The following is a 17,859-nucleotide window of genomic DNA, read 5'->3' as shown; positions in this document are numbered from 1 at the left end:
TATGTAAATTGAATAACCAGGACTGTATGCATGTACTTTTGATTTGTCCTATGTTACGTAGCTTGCGCAATCGATGGCTTAAAGTAATTTGTCTACGCCTCAGCATTGTCACTTTACAAGATTTTCTTCATGCACTTTATTGCCCACCGAATGAAATGTTTTGTGCTTATGTTTTTAACTTTTTTAAAGGATTTTTAGCTATTTATTAATGTTTCTGGAAGATTGTGCCGGCCCGGCTTCGTGGGACTGTTGGTCTGCAGTGTAGCTATTACGGTTCAAATACTATGCTTTTATGACTCTTGCACTTTTGATGATTTTGTTACTTTGTCTGTACATGTTTATGTGGCCCTCTTTGAGAGCCAAAACATAATAAATAAATTTGAATTTAGGCAATTCAAACAATCTTGGTTCATTGTATCCATATTTTCAGCTGTCCTCTGGCTTCAAATCATTATATTTATCCAAATGCAGCCCTTATTGACCGTCTACTTTATTTTTTATCAATATTGGACATCTCATCCCTGGTACAGTGGCATATTACCCTGAAAGCACACTTTGCTCATACATGTTAAACTACTGTGTCCTTAATAAAGAACAATATAAGAATTCTGAAATGCTCTGGTACTTTCAAACTTTGTAGAATATTATTTCCTTCTCACCTTTCCAGACACTGATCTCTGATCTTGTGGATGCAAATTCTAACCTTAAGTAGCCCTAAACCTTTTAGGGTATGTCTGATAGTCCTTGCTCTGTAGCAGACAAAATACATTGACCGGAACATTTGCTAAAATTCACACAAGAATGGATCTTGCCTATGGGAGCATTTGAAGCCTGCATGTTCTCCATTGCAGAGATCATCTGGACCACCCATTGGTTTGTCAGAACTGAAGGACTTCATATTCCCCATTTTAGAGTGATTGTGCAAGGCAACATAAAGTATAAGAACTGTATAAAATATGTGTTGTGCTTATGACAGTTCATGCTCCAAACCCTGCATTAGTTTCACAGTATGACAATATGTATTGCTGTATTCCCTCACAGACCATGAACCTGAGGGGGTTGTGACTGAAGGAGAGTAATTTGTTGTGCTATAACACAAATAGTTTGCCATTTGTTTTTAAATCTTAACTAGCCAACAAGCACATTCTTGTCCATTGGTTTCATTGGTTTCATTTTCTGACCAAACACCTTCATGACTTTCCCTTGCTGTTTTTATTCCCTGCAAAATGGGCCTTTCAAAGCCTCTGGATCCCTCTTCAAAATAAGTGATGCCCTCACTCTAAAAGGGCAATGAAGTTTATGTCTTCTTTCTATGGTTGTGTCTGATTGGCTGTGTTTGATGCTATTAAGACAGGAACAAGGGAACCCTACTCATGTGGAACCAGGGTAATAAACGTATTATCAAAAGACAGGGGGTCCTGTGGACACTTAATGAAGTAATCTCAATGTATATGAGCATAATGGCAATATATTAGGTTATAGTGATATTGGAGAGAGAAGGAAGCAAATACACCTCTGGGACCCATGTGAGTATCCCTTTCTTATCCTTTGCACGTTGCCACACCCTCCACACAAGCCGGTCCATTACCTTTCAGGTGTCCCTACGATCATAGGTCCAGAAGAGATCCTACACTGCACACAGGGTCGAAACGCCGTTGACAAGTTGCATAAACAAACCATTGTTCACCAGCACTAATCACTGAATCTAACCCTTCATACTGTGCAGACATTTGTAAATGGTTGTTTATATGAAGCATTGGAAACCTTGTAAATATTTCACTTATATGTCACAAATTTTCTAGGTTCAGTTTTTCACTGGGACACCTTTCACTCAGAACTATATGTTCAAATATATTACTTTGTAACAGTATTTAATTTATGGATTATATAAATACTTTTGATTCAAAAACAAATCAGAGGTGTATTTGCTTCCTTCTCTCTCCAATATCACTATAAACCAATATAATGCCATTGTGCTCATATACATTGAGATTACTTCATTGTGTCCACAGGAACTCTTGTTTTTTGATAATATGTGTTTGATGCTATTGCAGTGGCTGTGTTTGAAGAGTTGGTTCAGGTTACACAGAGTTCTGAAGAAGTTGTAGCAGTGTCCTTACCTTACTCATAATGTTATGGACTTCTTCTTGGTCAGGCTAATGGGATATGTCTTGTACTAGAGAGCATAATACATAATGTAGTCCTTAATAAGCCAGAAAGCACAAGGTTGCTCTGATGGAGACACTGCCTTGACCATCTCAGCAGTGTCTGACCCATATTGTTGGCTATTGATTTGGTGGACCTTTTCACCAAAAGCCACTCCCACATTCATGGCTGGTGCTTCTTAGCGAAAAATAGTGAAGTCTGGTACATCAAGCCTTATGGCATGGCATGACTGTGCTGGGAGTTTTCTTCCCGTGTGTGAAAAACGGTTGTGGACTTTTACTTATGTGACCTTGTAAGACCTGTCACCCTTAGGGTGGTTTCCCTCAAACTTTTTGCCAGCTTACATCCTCTTTTTGCTGATTCTTTTTGTTGGCTTTAGGACTCTGAACACATTACCACTGCTGACCAGTGCTAATGTGAATTTGCCTCTCCCCTAAATATGGTAGCATTGATGTATATACAACTGACATTTTTAGGTAAACAGTGCTAAAATAATTTTACCCAGCCCTTACCATCATTATTAATATCTCCTCCATGAAGGGAAGCATAATCCGGGATGTGGGGCACTGATAGTCCCTTGCACACCAGAAAATAAAAGAAAAACATTTGGTATTAAAGACTAAGCCACTAATTTCAGATTATTTTGTGGAATATTTCAGGATTAGGTAAAAAAAATGGTATCATCGATCGGGGAGAAACATGGGAAGTGCATATAAACTGTATTGATGGGTTTTCTGTCTATCACACCCAAGCCTCACCCTTGCCCATGGGTGGAGCTAAGGGAGGTTTGGCCATTTGTATTGTGAATACCTTTGCTGGGAAGGTGATTAAGTTCACTAACAACTACCCTGTTTTTTAACTACTTATATGCAACATTTGTGATGATGGCATGAACTGGACAATGAACCAACGTGCCTACGGTAGGCACTAACCTCAGAAGATATACCAATATTTTATGAAAAACATAAGGTAATTCTGTGTGCAAACTTCAACAGTGCCCTCTGTCCAAGGGCACCACCCTTTCCCTCAGGGTCAATCGTGTAAATCAGTTATATTAAAGTTGCACCACTTTCCAATTATATACAATCAAATGAGTTCATGACAAGTACATATTAAAAAGATGAATGAAATTCCTTCTTTATTGCTTTTTTCTCTTTTTAAATGAGCCAACACTAACGTGTTTCGTTCTGTGAACAGAACTTCTTCAGGGCTGCAAAGTTAAGACACGTATAATAAACTACATGTAAAAGCAATAAGAAACACAGACAATATATTCCACATTTAACATAACATATGTCACAAAAATATATACATATATTATACAATTATATACATAAAAATAACAATAACACAACCACATTTAACATGACATATGTAACCCAATTGAGTACAATAATCTTATACTGGACCCGATGATTATGGATCCGCCTTGAATAATTTGTTGGTTAAGTTAGATCTCAGGATGGTTAATGAACCAGGGTACAAGGGGGAACTAGCAACAAAGTTTATGAGGAAAGTGTGTTTCTCTACTAATGATTATATGTTAATTATTGAGGACCTAACTATTATGGTGGCCTAGTTTTATTGTAAATTCTCTGAGTATAGTGGCCATGCAGCCTTGACATGTATATGAAGAGGTTCATAAAGGTTCCCTCATCTTTGAGAAACCTGCCACAGTTGGCAAGCAAGAATAGGTATACCATTAAATGGGCAAAGGTTGACCCCAATAGGTTTTTACCTCTACACTGACTCATACCAGAGATGAGGTGGCCATCTGCTTGAACTCACAGGCTGACCCAGTTGTAATAAAAATGTGTTTCTGGGCATTTTGGCCAACATAAAACATTCATTGAGGTGGGCACATTGTCATTCTAAGCCTGATACCATGGGCTGGTTTGTTGCAAACTATGGCAGAGCATGGAGAGAGCTCCACAGGGCTCTGCACACAAAGCCCAAAATAGCAGATCTTATTAAATCCGCACATGCACTCTATAAAGTGGCACTGGAGACCAGAAAGTCCCAGCTCGAGGAAGACGGATGGGAAGCAATCCAAAAGGTGAGTGAGTTAAAAGGCAGTGTATCCTTCTGAAAAGTAATCAATGCCCCATATTTTAGAGATTCCTCCGACCCCAATATGGACTCTGCCATCTGGGAGTTCTGCATAGCTAAGTAGTGCCAACCCAATCCTGGTTCTTGGAAGTCATATCTTCTGTGCTGACCCAGCAAAACCCACATAGCGACAATTTTGGGCTGATTGGAACCAGCACATCTTCTTCAATGTTGATGCAGTTGCTGCTCAATAAAATTGCTTTGATGGACTGCACCACTCGATAACAACAGACTGCACGACAACAATGCATCACACATGCATCGCAAAGGGGTTCTTCGATGAGGCTTTGCTGACTGCGCGGATTGGAACTGACGCACACATCACCTACTTATAAGAGGTTGACGATGATGCATTGCCTCCTTTGCTGCACGCATTGACTTCTCAACAATGACACATCCTCCATCCAAGTTACTTTTGTGGTTGGACCTACCTGAGTCCTGGAGCCAGCCTGTGCTCCATCACGTTCCGGCTGAACTTTGGGGTCACCCTGGCCTAGCGCAACCAGATGTCCCTGGGTGGCACTTTTTGACTCTGAACACTAGATTTTCTTCTAATCTTCCAAAATGCATAGCCCAGTTCTATTGTTTGGAATTTGGTTGTTTTGGTCTTGATTACTCATAAACGTATTATTTATTTTTCTAACTCTGTGTGGAGTATTTTTGCGGTGCTTTCATTGTGTTACAGTGTATGTGTGTGTGTGTGTTGCACACATACTTTACACACTACCGCTTTAGAGAAGCCTGACTGCTCTGTGCCAAGCTCCCAGAGGATGAGCACAGTTTATCTTTTAGTGTGTATCTAGTTTACCTTGACTAGAGGGGAGATTCCTGCTTGGACAGGGTGCATACTCTGGCAACCAGAAACCCCAATTCTAACTTACTTCCATGGTTTCCCTTGTAATTGGGACCAGACATATGCTAGTGAAATACATCAGAGAAACTGCGCTGAATAGGTTGGCTCTAACAATGTCCTTATTGTCAGTTTTGGGCACTCTGAGGGGCGTTCCCAGTGAAAGAGCCAGCATGTGCTTCAATGTAATGAAAACCACCACCCCATACACTGTAAATGAGACAGGGTGTGAGAGAGATCTCCTCAGAAGCGATTGGGCAAGGGTGTTCCACAGGGCTCCTGCCTGAGCTCTGCTCCATTTAATATTTCTATGGCTTCTCTGGCAAAAATCACAGAGCCTTATGGCTTTGAAATGATCTCATACACTGATGATACCCAGTTGGTGTTTACATTTGCTTCTGACAATGCTGCTACAAAACAAGTTTTGCCCTGGGTATGTTAGCCATCTCCAACTGGATGAATGAGAATCATCTCCAATTGAACGTAGATAAGATGGTGATTATACTGCTGGGAAAGGCCTCTGCAATCTGGACTGATGAATGGTGGCCCTGATGGAGCAAGGACTCATTTATGTGATACTTGCTCGGATTCAATTCACTTATTAACATGAAAATAATAATTGTGTCGTGTGATTAATCCTTGCACATTCTATTAATATTAGAGGCCGTGAGGCTTGCCTACGCGTTTTCTAACCATTGATATGGATAGCGGACTAAAAGTGCGGCTCTAACAGGGAAACCTTTACTGCACATACGTCAATTGCATCTACGTAATGTGACGTTTAACAGCATGGGAGGGAATTGCTCACGCATGATCAGAATGCACTAACAAGGCGTCTTCAAGACCCACATGCCTTGCACCTGCTTTGCTATTTAGAAAACGCTTTATTTACTAAGAGCTAATGCAGGGAATGTATTAATAAATGAAGGGAAATAGAGTAGAAGTAGGTGGTACACAGTAAAATCATTTATTTCTTGAATTCATATTTTCTCCTTTGATCTTATCAACAGTTCATATTTGGGCCTTCTTGCCATAACCCGAGTGATTGAGTGAAAGCCTTCTGTGCATGTGTGACCGCTACTTCCCCTGGAGAATGATCCCATGATCGGAGTGCATCCAAGGCCACCACCCACTAAACCCTGGGAACTCAGATGTCAGAAGTGCAATGGCTGAAGTCATATGAACATTATTGATAAATTGTTTTAACTGTGAATAAACTCGGGTGGGAATAAAATAAAATGCAAATTAATAAGGGGATTGGTTTGCGAACAAAGAAAAGTGCTATGCCATCATGGTGTGATGACCAAAAGCCCCTTGCCTGTCCAATCAGAAATTCGTATTTTTATGATATTGCAACTTTACGGGGTGGTACTTGAATCCCAAAGGTATAACTAAGGTAGTTAGTTAGAATCCGCTGTTGAGAGATGCTACAGAACGTGGTGATCCTGAGAGAATGCTGAGAGGGGAGATGCTGTCTAAGTTATTTATGATGCTGATGCTGTGAGATGCTGAGGAAGATTCGAATAGAGAATTACTTATCCTAAGCAAATAATTAGAAGAAGATCGTGGAAGAATCTAGAGGACGAAGAGAGTGTCAGGGAGGGCTGCGGCGAGTCGTCAGTTCTGGAGAGGTCCACTGTCCTGTCCTGATTCCTGTCCTGAAGTCTTTGTCCCTGATCTTTCCCGGGGACCCTTACCAGCCCTTTGGCCAGGGGGTTGGTCTTCACACCATCTTTGGTAACTATACATTTAGTATATTTCCTAATGTACTGCTGTCTCTATCCTCTCTTTTCTGAGCAAAGTTAATCTATTGAATCTGTGAAAGTGTTTTGAATTTAAATTGAATCTTCCTCCCTTATGATTGATGGTGTCCTTGGTATGCATTTGAATGGTTCACTCACATTTAATTTTAGATAAAGGTTTTGAAAACTTTTTGAGTCTGTGTTTATTATCAGATGAATTATTTGCAATTAGAGGTTATGCACATCGTCAACATCAACTAGTTCCAACTACTTTGGTTCATCGACCAAATGGAAAGAACTTATTGATCAGTGATAATAATTTGAGAAGAAATATGAATTACTGCAATATTGATCAATGACAAACAAACTCCCCCCCCCCAGCGGCTAACCAGGTGAATTTGAGTGTAGTAGTATGTTTTGATGGGCCCAGGTGAATATATGGTATTGGAGTATTTGTTGTTGGTGCGTCGCTGGATCAGCCCCACCAATGGGCTCAACACCTGTGCCCAGTAAATCCATTAAGAATCTTGGTATGAAAATCAACCAAACTCTAACTATGAAAGAGCACATCTTGATCACTTCTGGAACATGCTATCATAACATGCGTCTGTTGCATAGAATATTTCCCTACCTTCCCACATCGGCCAGAAGAACCCTAGTAAAAGCCCTAGTAGTAAGTAGGCTAGACTATGGCAATGCTCTCTCAGCGGCAGCCAATGAGACTTGGTAGATAAATTACAGGTAGTCCAAAACACTGCAGCAGGCTAGTGCTCAATTGCCCTTGTGGCACTTCTTCGGCTCTGTTGCTAAAGGAGTTGCCCTGGTAGACAGTGAAAAAAAAGTGCTGTTTGAAGATCTGCTGCCTTACCTATGATGAATTGAAAGGCAAAGGGCCATCTTGTCTGCAACAAAAAATGTAACTGTACACACCAAGTCGAAGATCGCGTGATAAAGCCTTATGATATATCCCCCGCATTCGTCTGACTCATTGCAGGGGAAAAGCCTTCTCTTACCTTCCCCCCATTATTGAAATAAGCTGCCACTGCACATTCACGCTTGTGCAAACTATTGCAAATTAAGGAAATTACTCGAAGCCCATCTATTTTAAATTCTCCCCTTGTCTCCAATACTCATTACCCGCTACGGCGCCAAGATGCCCCCTGGGTGAGTTGTGTGCTGTATTAAATTTAAATAACATAACATAACAAATACCAAATGGGACAGTCAGGAAGCCTTGTCCACCTTGTCCACTGATCTACAACTGTTAACATCTAAATAAGGCCCTTGGTCAGAGGTAGCAATTGTTACTAAGGAATATACATCTAAAATATCTGATGTATTGCCTTATCTCTTGTCTTCCAATGGTAGAAGTAAACGTTTTTACAGTGTCACCCATTGATAGTAAAACAGAACACATCTTTCATGCTTGCCATTGTGATTTTGTACCCATCTATATTTTCAGAGCACCCTAAGAGGAGTTTAACTTGTAAGTATCACTAGTACAGTATTATCCATGGATCTGTCTGTTGGTGAAAATCATTGAACTTCTAATATCAGAGTGATATCATGTACTGCTTCAAAGGTACAGAATGAGTTTGGTATTGGGTCTGCACCTTGTTCCAGATGCCTCCCCTCCACTGCAAAGACACCTAGGGGCATATTAGCAAGAACCTTGTTAAAATTATCGCCGTTTTAGTGGCAGGAAACTGCAGCTAAAACTGATATAATGGTCTTGCTAATATGCGTTATAGAATTCCAATAGAAACCCAGGTTAGATGTTCTGCACATCTAACCTGGGCTTCTATTGGAATTCTATAACGCATATTAGCAAGCCCATTATCGCCTTTTTAGCAGAAGCTTCCTGCCGCTAAAAAACTGCGATAATTTTAATGAGGTTCTTGCTAATATGCCCCCTACTTCTGTAATGTTTCGATATTTATCGATCTGGGACATGTAGTAAAGTTTTGAAAAACAATTGTTGTGATGTCTAACACATTCCTCTACCTACATGTCCTACTCATAGGAGGGAATGGTCATCATCATCTGCTTTGCTGCACCGTCTGGATTAACCTGAAATATAATGTTGAACTTTTCTCTGTTGTTTTTGCCTTTTTGTCTCTCTGCCAGACTGTACTGGTCTCTACAATGCTAATGTGATTGGGATTGTATTACGTTGTTAGTGCTTGCTAATGCAATATTTGACTATTTCTGACTGGCTAAGATTCACTATTTTTACTCCTAGACAAAGCACATTTTTGCAACTGTCAAATCACATAGGGTATAAGCATATGCAAAGAGATATGATATACACTGTTGCTGGTTCACAGAAATGTGCTTTTTTGTGATGTGGCTGCACATGTCTGTCCATCTATCCCACATATCATACTGTGAGCTGCTACATAACATGTTTCCAGTACAAATGGATTTTAAATACATACAAACTTGCCTCAACTCACTGTGGTTTGTTATTAGATCCATTTTAGGACCATGCACTAGGGAGTGCTCCATGTTTAATATTTCCAATATTTTTGAAAGTAGCCTATCTTCATGAAATGATACATCAAATAAACAGAAGATTTCCAAATCAAGTTTACAGACCAGGGCTATGCCTGTCTTGAAAAAGAGTATCCAAAAACGTTCACAGGGTGAGTTAGATTCTTGATGAACCAATTTATGGGAGCTTGGTCTGAAAGAATCCGGCTCCATATAAGGAGTGATTACACTGCAGTGCATGGATGTTGCAGTGTTCAGTACTGCAATAGATGCACCCTAACTCTCATGAGGGGTACGTTTAGCAATGGTATTCTTTGCAAAGGGACTGAATCCACCAGTTTCCACTGTCTTCACAGCCTAGCCTGCAATAATCCATAATGGTACAGGTTCCAGATCTTTTTCTGTCTTCCACACAGGTTCCTTGAACGCCTCTATGTTGATCTGGAGAGTAGCTGGCTCAAGGGCTCTTAATATTGTATGACAAAATGTCAATCTCACCAAGTGGGCTGGTCTGCTGAGAGGCTGGTTACAGCCCTCTCACAAATTGTCAGTCTAGCTTTCAGCGCTAGACTACAAAATAGCTAGTTCCTGATTAAACATGAGTGGGACCCTGAGAAGACTTGTTAAAGCCGGTTTTAACTCGTAGTTAAAGCCGGCTTTAGCTATGGCTACACTGGCGGCTCATGAATACGGAAGTTCTTTCTAAGTCCTAAAATTATGTATTGGTCTGGATAGAATTCTACTGAGGATTAGTTCCCTACAGTTTGGCAATTTGCCCTCGTGACTCCTTTGGAGGAATTTGGATCCCCGTTGGGTTTAATCCTCGTTGGTTTAACTCCCTTTCGCACTTCACAGCGATAGAATGTGTCATCCGGTTACCGTTCACTTACCGACAGGACTCGCAGTTTCTTGCCTAATACTGGTTTTGTCTCCCATATTTTGCTTGGATTCTTTCCATTTTCTGTACTTCATCGGTTCCTTTAGGCTACGTCTACTTCATATCTCCAGAACTCGATATTATTGGAGTTTAATTCAGTACACACTGAACTCCATCTTCCTGACAGTTCTTCCATCTTGATTGTCGAGACAGATCTTTCAGCCCAGCTCCCACACTATATTCCACATCATTCTGATTGATGGCTATGTATTGGCCACTACTGAAAATTAAAAGCATGAAAGTTGCGCCCTGATGAAGGAATTGATAAGCAGTGTTTTTTTTCCAAAATGCGCGTCGGCGCTTTTCTCTGTGGTTGGTCTTCATGTTATACTTGTGGTTTGTACATATTGGTGTTCTATTGCTTATTGTCATGTATTGTGTCAGATGTTTTTTGTAATAGTATATGATTATGTCTTTTTATATGTTCAATCGGCTATTAGGTTGTTGTGTAAATAGTGTGTTTTTCATCTATGCATAGTATTTTGTGGGCTGTGTCTGTTTTATGAGTATTTATGTGAATATGTCTATATTGTGAATGTTATATTTTTTGTAAAACAAAACAAAATTTTCAAGAAAGCAAATGATGACAAATAAAGAAATGGTATTTGAACTGATCTGTGGGCGATTTCTAATTATCTTTAGAGCTACTGCCCTATTTTTGCTTATATTTGGGGACATCCTGTTATGTTCCCAGTTGGTACCTGATTGATGTTTGCCCCCGTCTATCAGCAGAAGTTTCAGTCTAGACATGTGTGCTTGTCTGTAAAGAGGCTATCGCCAGACACGTCGCTGCCTGGGGCACTGTTATACTAACGGTAGATAGCAAACTCCCAGTGCTGAAACAATGCTCCTCTGGCACCTGCTTTGGGAGCCACAAACCACAGAGTGTGGGATCATGGTGCACAATATGTTCAGTGAAACACTCATATGGAGGAATGCAGCAGAACTGGAGCTATTTGTTTATTTTAATTTTTACTGTTGTGCATATTGTGAATTTGGCCCAAGGGTATCTGAGCTCTTTACATAGGCACCTGATTATTTACACAAAATAAGATTATTTTCTCTCTTTAATGCAAGGGTATATCAAGTGACTTTACTGTTAAATTACAGCTTGTTTGAGTCGAAATCATACCCGAGCTTGATGGATAAGCCATACGCAGGGCCACTGAAATTAAGCAGTAAGGGAATGTCAAATAATGCACCATGGTTGGTAGTAAATTATGTGGTAAGAAAGGGCAAATTGTTAGGCATAATGTGGCACATTTTGTGATAGTATTACTTCATAAGCTTGTCATTGTTACACTTGGTGATACACTCTGGGAATTGGTTGCACCTCAGTACTAGCAGTTTGACACCCAAATACAGCAGTGAACAGTAATCCTCTGCAAAGGTCCTTCCATTGTGCAGCAGCATGTGTTGCTGCATTTTGTGTAACTTTTGAACCATTTGAGTCAGAAACAACATTCTTTTTTGTTAAAAACTGCAGATTATGCAGCACATGAAGGATTAAGGGGCAAGTGCGGCATAATTAGACAAATCCCACCCGCCCAGCTGCTGTACGAGAATCTCACGAGCCATCCCACTGTTTCATTCTTTCCCATCAAACATGAACACCAAGAGCTTTTGTGGTGTAGAATGGCCACAGTGTTTACACATCACAAACTGATACATAAAACATCACAGTGGCTCTGGCCCTTAACATGCTCAGCTCTAGCTTATCTTGCACTCCAATCTAAATGAGTTTGTTCATAACTGATTATACAGTGTCCCATTCATCTTTATTGCATATTAATAACCATAACTTGAGTAATCCTGCCATGCATCCTTTTTAAAGTCATAATGTCTCTTTAATGGTTGTCATAAATCACTTTTTACCAACTGCTGTGACAGCTCGTCTTCTGTCGATTACTTGGTGCTACTGATCTGAGCTTTGAGGCTTCCCTTGATACAGAATTTGTGGTGCTTGTGGCCCTGTGGCCATGCCTTGCCTGCATGTGCTGTGTCTGCCCAGTGCTGGCCATTTCTTACCCATTTTGTTTGCCGTTAAATGCCCTTGCTGTATAGCATCCGAAGAACCATATTCTGGCAATTGTCTTTTTACGTCTTAATGTGCAGAAAGTGATTGTTAAAACCTTGTGACTCCCCACCACCCTACCGGTGGTGTACTGACCTCCAACAGCTCCCCTCATGACTGAGAGAAACCCATCAGCTCGAGTGCCCCTATAATATTGCGGAGGAGCTGCCTACCCCTATGCTAAACAGGCAAACCTTTTTGTCTGTGCAATAGCTTGGCATCATCAGGTTGATGAGGCCAAGTATCATGAACTCCAAACCCATGCCTTTGCAGAACTTGCTCATTGTTATTTTCGACTTTCCCCTGGATCTCTCTACCTCTTCCTGGCTCAGTGCCCCCATCAATTATGCTCCAGTATGATTTCTCACCATATTATGTGCTAGGTACACCAGTCATGATAAGGTTGTCAGCTCCACCTGGATGGGATTCAAACGGGGCTTTCACTCCATTGCCACAAGATCATTGCCCCCTAGATTAATTATCACTGTGGTGGGATTCTGGTGCACCCGTTCTGCTTCCCATACCACGGGGAGGATCTAGCTCCACTTCATGCCTGTTTTGCCCAGCCATATAACCTTGGTATTCAGCTCTATTCTGCCACACAGCTTCCTGGCACCAGCCAACCGCTATGCCCCGTGATGCTTGAGTTTTCTACTATCCATACTGTTTTTCTACTCTGGTCCCTGCAGTGAGAGAGTAGCCTCTCATGTAATAGTGAAACGCAGAGGATTTTCATCTCCCTATGAGCTAGATCCCTTCCTCTGCCATGCCGTACGCCAATGTAGTCGCTGCTGTCCAGATGCAGAATAAGCGTTACCAAAAATGTGTATGTCTGCCCTCTCTAGGCCTTTTTGCATTACTGCAGTGAATTGAAATCTGCTGAGGTAGCTGCAGTCCCCCTGTATTAATAGGTGGTGGCACCTCCTGACCTCCATGTTATGCATATTGGGCAGTCCTCATTAGCCGCAAGACACTTCAACCATGTGTGCTTCCCTTTCCCTTCCTGGTCAGTTTTTGATCTCCTTGGGTACAACACCAAATGCGTGTCCCCCATCTGTAGGTCCCCCACCTTGAGGCAAGCCAAGCCTGGTTTTGTCCTTGAAGGCGCCAACAGTTCATTCATCATGAATGCTCCAAACAAATCTAGGGCAAATGCCGCCTTGAAGAAGTGTCTCCTTCGTGGAGTTACATATTCCCAGAAGGGTGTGTAGTATCACCCTCCACCCCTCAAAGACAACCGATAGTCTGGTATCACAATTTTTTGATTGCATGCAACCCCAGCCCTTCATTGCCGAATGGCAGTAATATGTGTTTGCAGGATCCATCCCCTGTACAGTTTTGAGTGGTACGCTATGGCGCTTGGGTGTGATTGCACACAAGCTGTGGACTTGCAGTGCCCAGAGGCCCATTGTATAAATTCCTCCACTCTGCAGCTGACAGGGATTCTCGCATCCCCGTGCCCCTTTGAACATTCCAGACACTTACGATGTTATGTTATGTTATATGGTTTGTAAAGTGCATGGCTGTCCTGTCAAAGGGATGTCCCAGCACTGACTGCCAGGAAGAGAGGATGGGAAAGGAAGCTACCGATCAGAGAAAGAGCCAGGTCCTCACCTTAAATGAACACCCTCCTGCTCTGGTTCTGTGAAGCCGAGGGACTTGTGCCAGTCGAAGGTCGGCCAAACGTAAAGCACATGCCGGGATGTAGGGATGGCAAAGATCACTCAAAATCGATGGGCCAGAGCCTGCAAGAATTTTTTGAGCTAAGCAAGGCGCTTTAAAATGGATTTTCTACTCTATAGGCAGCCAATAAAAGCGAAGCAGAAGGCCGGAGGCTGAGCAGTGCCTAGGCAGGGCAAATAGAATGTCAGCTGCGGCATTCAGAGAGTGCTGCAGCCTTTTAGTCGTGGATTTAGTGGAGCCAAGGAGCAGACCATTGCAATAGTCCAGCTGGCTTGAACAACCAGCTGGCAAGTATGGGAGTAAAAATAAAAACAATATGGGTTTGAGGCAGCAACAGGTACCTGCAATAGACTTGGCTTGTTCTTCATATTTAAGAGCAATATCAACCCAAATGCCTAGATTTTTTAAAACAGTTGTCGGCGGAGGCGGAGCACCAAGCTTCAAAGGCCACCAACTACTGCTCCAGAGATAGGAGTCTCTATCTAGTAGGAAGATCTCATTTTTAGTGGAGCACAGTTGAAGGCAGTTAGCCTCCATCCACATGCAGATGGTGGTCAGGTCCTCCTGAAATTTAGCAGCATCCTAGCTCGGTCCTTGGTAGAGGAAAGTATCAGCTGCGTGTCATGTTCATATGACACCAGAAAGATGTTACAGGCTTTGGTCAGCAGAGCCAGGTGGTTGTGGTTTTTGGTCCCAGGGCCCATGTCAACACGTACTGCTAAATCAGCTCCACAGAATCCCACATGCTCGCTGGTAGTGTCATTATCCACTTGTCCTTCCATGGCGCCAATTGGCAGAACTTTTAACACTGAAAATGAACGAGCGAGTCAGCAATTGAGTTGTCACATCCCAACAGGTCATACAAACTACAATGACCTGGTCCAGTTTAGGCAATATGTTTTGTTTCTTCAATTGATGTACAATGCGTTGCAAATATTTACAACTATCTCCCCTGTCTTAGAAGTTCATTGGGTAGAAAGTACACCATCACCATGCCAAATTAAAATAGGCCTCAATCCCTTATCAGACAGTCGCGATACATAGACAACAATTAACAATGTGTCTTTTGTGAAAAAAATGTGTGAAAGCGAGATGACCCCTCACGGGTGAACCACCATCGGGGAACCTGGTAGGTACTCACCAGTGTTGCCCTGTTCTCATCATCGGCAGTCATCAAGCTTTTAAATGAAATGTGTCCAAAAGAACATAGAAGTGTATGTAAAGATAAAGTGAAGTGGATCCCAACAGGTGCCTATTTTTAGTTGCTATGATGCTTTCCAGCTGGAAGCCCACTAGGCCCTGAAGCCGCCCTAACACTCTAGGAGAGAATACCGCCCCAGGTTTATTGATTGTACCAATGTTTGGTTGTCTGACCACAACATCACCTGCCTGTTTGAAAGACGCTCACACCACAGTGTAAATGACACTACCATGGTGAGTTACTAAAGTGGCGCCACATTTGTTTCATTAAGCCTGCTTCATGCCAGTTCTTGGGCCACCTGGTGGCACAATACACAGTGATAACGATGGCACTGATGCCATCGCCATCTGCTGCATCTGTGAACAGACTTAGCTGCTCTACTGTCGCTCAGGGTTTTTGCCATTCCATTGTCCCATTGAACTTGCTCAGGAAGTTCTGCCCCTGCTGCAAGTCCTCTTGACCACCTTGGTAAGCCTGACCCTGTGGTGCTTCCATGTTATGCCCTTTGCCAGCCAGGCGAAACACCTAACAAATGTGTGCCCCTCTGGGATAATACTGGCAGTAAAGTTGAGCTTCCCCAGCAACTGTTGAAGTTCTTCGTGTGTTGTCTTTTTTTGACAATTTGCCCCTCAATATCCTGCCTTAGACCTGTCAGATTTTGGTCTGGGTGTCTGTTTGCCCCCTTTTTTGCAACCAGCTCTATCCCCAGAAATGTCAGACATGTAGTTGGGCCTTCCATTTTATTCTGAGCACAAGGGACCCCAAGCTGTTCTGTCAATGCCTTGAATTCTTCCACCATTTTGCAGTATTGTTAAGTTTCTAGTGTAACCAGAAACAGGAAGTCATTCAGATAATGCAGTCACTCCCCCGGGCATCTTTCAGCCAGTGCCTATTCCAAGAATGTGCTAAATGTCTCAAAGTATGCACATGAAATCGAACAACCCATGGACAGTCATTTATCATTGTAAAAGGCTTTGTCCAATTGAAAGCCTATGAGGTGATGACTATCTGGATGCTCGAGTAGGAGGCAGAAGGCAGACTCTATATCTGCCTTCACCATCAGTGCTCCCTCTCCAGTCGCCCTTAACAGGTCAATTGCCTTATTCAGCGCTGCATATGATATCGGCCACTGCTCCTGATGTAACCCATCATTCACTGACCCTACCTCCGGGTATGAAAGGTGGTGGATGAGTTGAAATTGGCCTAGCTCCTTCTTTTGGGACTATCCCTAGTGGAGATACTATAAAGCCCTTAAGCTGTGGCTTCTTTAACGGGCTAGCCATGTGGCCTAGCTATAGATCCCTTCCCCATTTCTGTCTAGCCACTTCGGCATTGCCTGTGACAGATTTACGGCCATTTCAGAGCCTCCCTTCTACTGGCCCTATGTAAAGTATACTATAGCGGTTCCTAAAACTTTTGGCTAGTAAGTGTGCATAATTTTTCTATGATAATGGTTGAGTAACTTGATAAGAGATTGGAACTTGATTTGCGTGGGTGTTAGTCCCAGTGCCCTCGTGTTCCCTTTTTGGGCATTGCTATTAATTTTTGAAGGGGACCTTTTTATAACGACTCTCTTTCCTCTTCCTGCACTCGCAGACTAGGTGGCTCCCCCCGCAGTTACTGCAAGCTTGCTTAAATTTTCAAGCCACACCCCACTTGCTCTCACCCTTTCTCAAACTTCCATCATGCTGCAGGCTGTGATTGTTCCTGCTTTCTCCTTGTGTAATGTTTCCCTCTGCTGCCCTGTTGGGAACACTCTGTCTTCCACTTTCCCCTGTATGAATGAAAGAACTGCTTGTGTGTCCCCATCCCATATTGTGCAGCAACTATGTATTCAGTGAAACATGCTATCTTCTGATGTTTCCAGACTATGATTGGTCATGTCTGTATTGTTGCCATAAAGCTCTCCTAATACTTCAACAAGGCATCCCCCTGGTACTTCCGCTGCTCTGTAAGTACCTTCTATTCATACAACAACAATGCAACAGCGGAGTACAGGAATTATTCCACAAACACCCAAGCCAAAGTGCAAAATGCATGCAACCAGTTCTAAATTGATCTCTCCAACCTGGGTTGGCACCTGACTTGCTTGTTTATCTTATTTTGTCCTGCGGCACCAGGTCCAGCCCTGTTTGTTTTGCCTCAGGCAGCAAAAACATATCAATAAACTCTGTGCTCTATATATAACAGCCAGGGGAACCAAGCTTGAAAGCTCAGTCTTGTGTACGGGGAAGGTTTAATATATTTGCTGGCTGGCTTGCCATTCGCCCCGCCCAGTGCAACTCTGCCTCCTCATGCTACTGTTGAGTACGTGTCCTGCATGTTGTGCTTCCCTGGCCCTTGGGTGGCCCGCATTGCCCCTTCCTGAGCCTTAGCACCTTGGATACCCTTCTGGTCTGTGTGGATAACCAGCTGAGTTGTCTGTGCCCGCCCTTTTGCATGTAGCTTGGCGCTTTTCTTCGCGTTCAGGCGCACTGTGCCTACATCCTGCACTTGCTTTGGCCAAGTATAATGGCCAGCTCTGCAAATGGAAGTGGAGGGGATGCCCTTAGCCCTCCCACTCCTTGCCATGGCCACCAAGCCAGGGGGATGCAAGCGCTGCAC

This window comes from Lissotriton vulgaris, chromosome 11 (assembly GCF_964263255.1).
Source record: "Lissotriton vulgaris chromosome 11, aLisVul1.2, whole genome shotgun sequence".
NCBI classification, from domain to species: Eukaryota; Metazoa; Chordata; class Amphibia; order Caudata; family Salamandridae; genus Lissotriton; species Lissotriton vulgaris.
The sequence above is the reverse complement of the archived record's forward strand: the minus strand, read 5'-3'. Positions refer to the sequence as shown.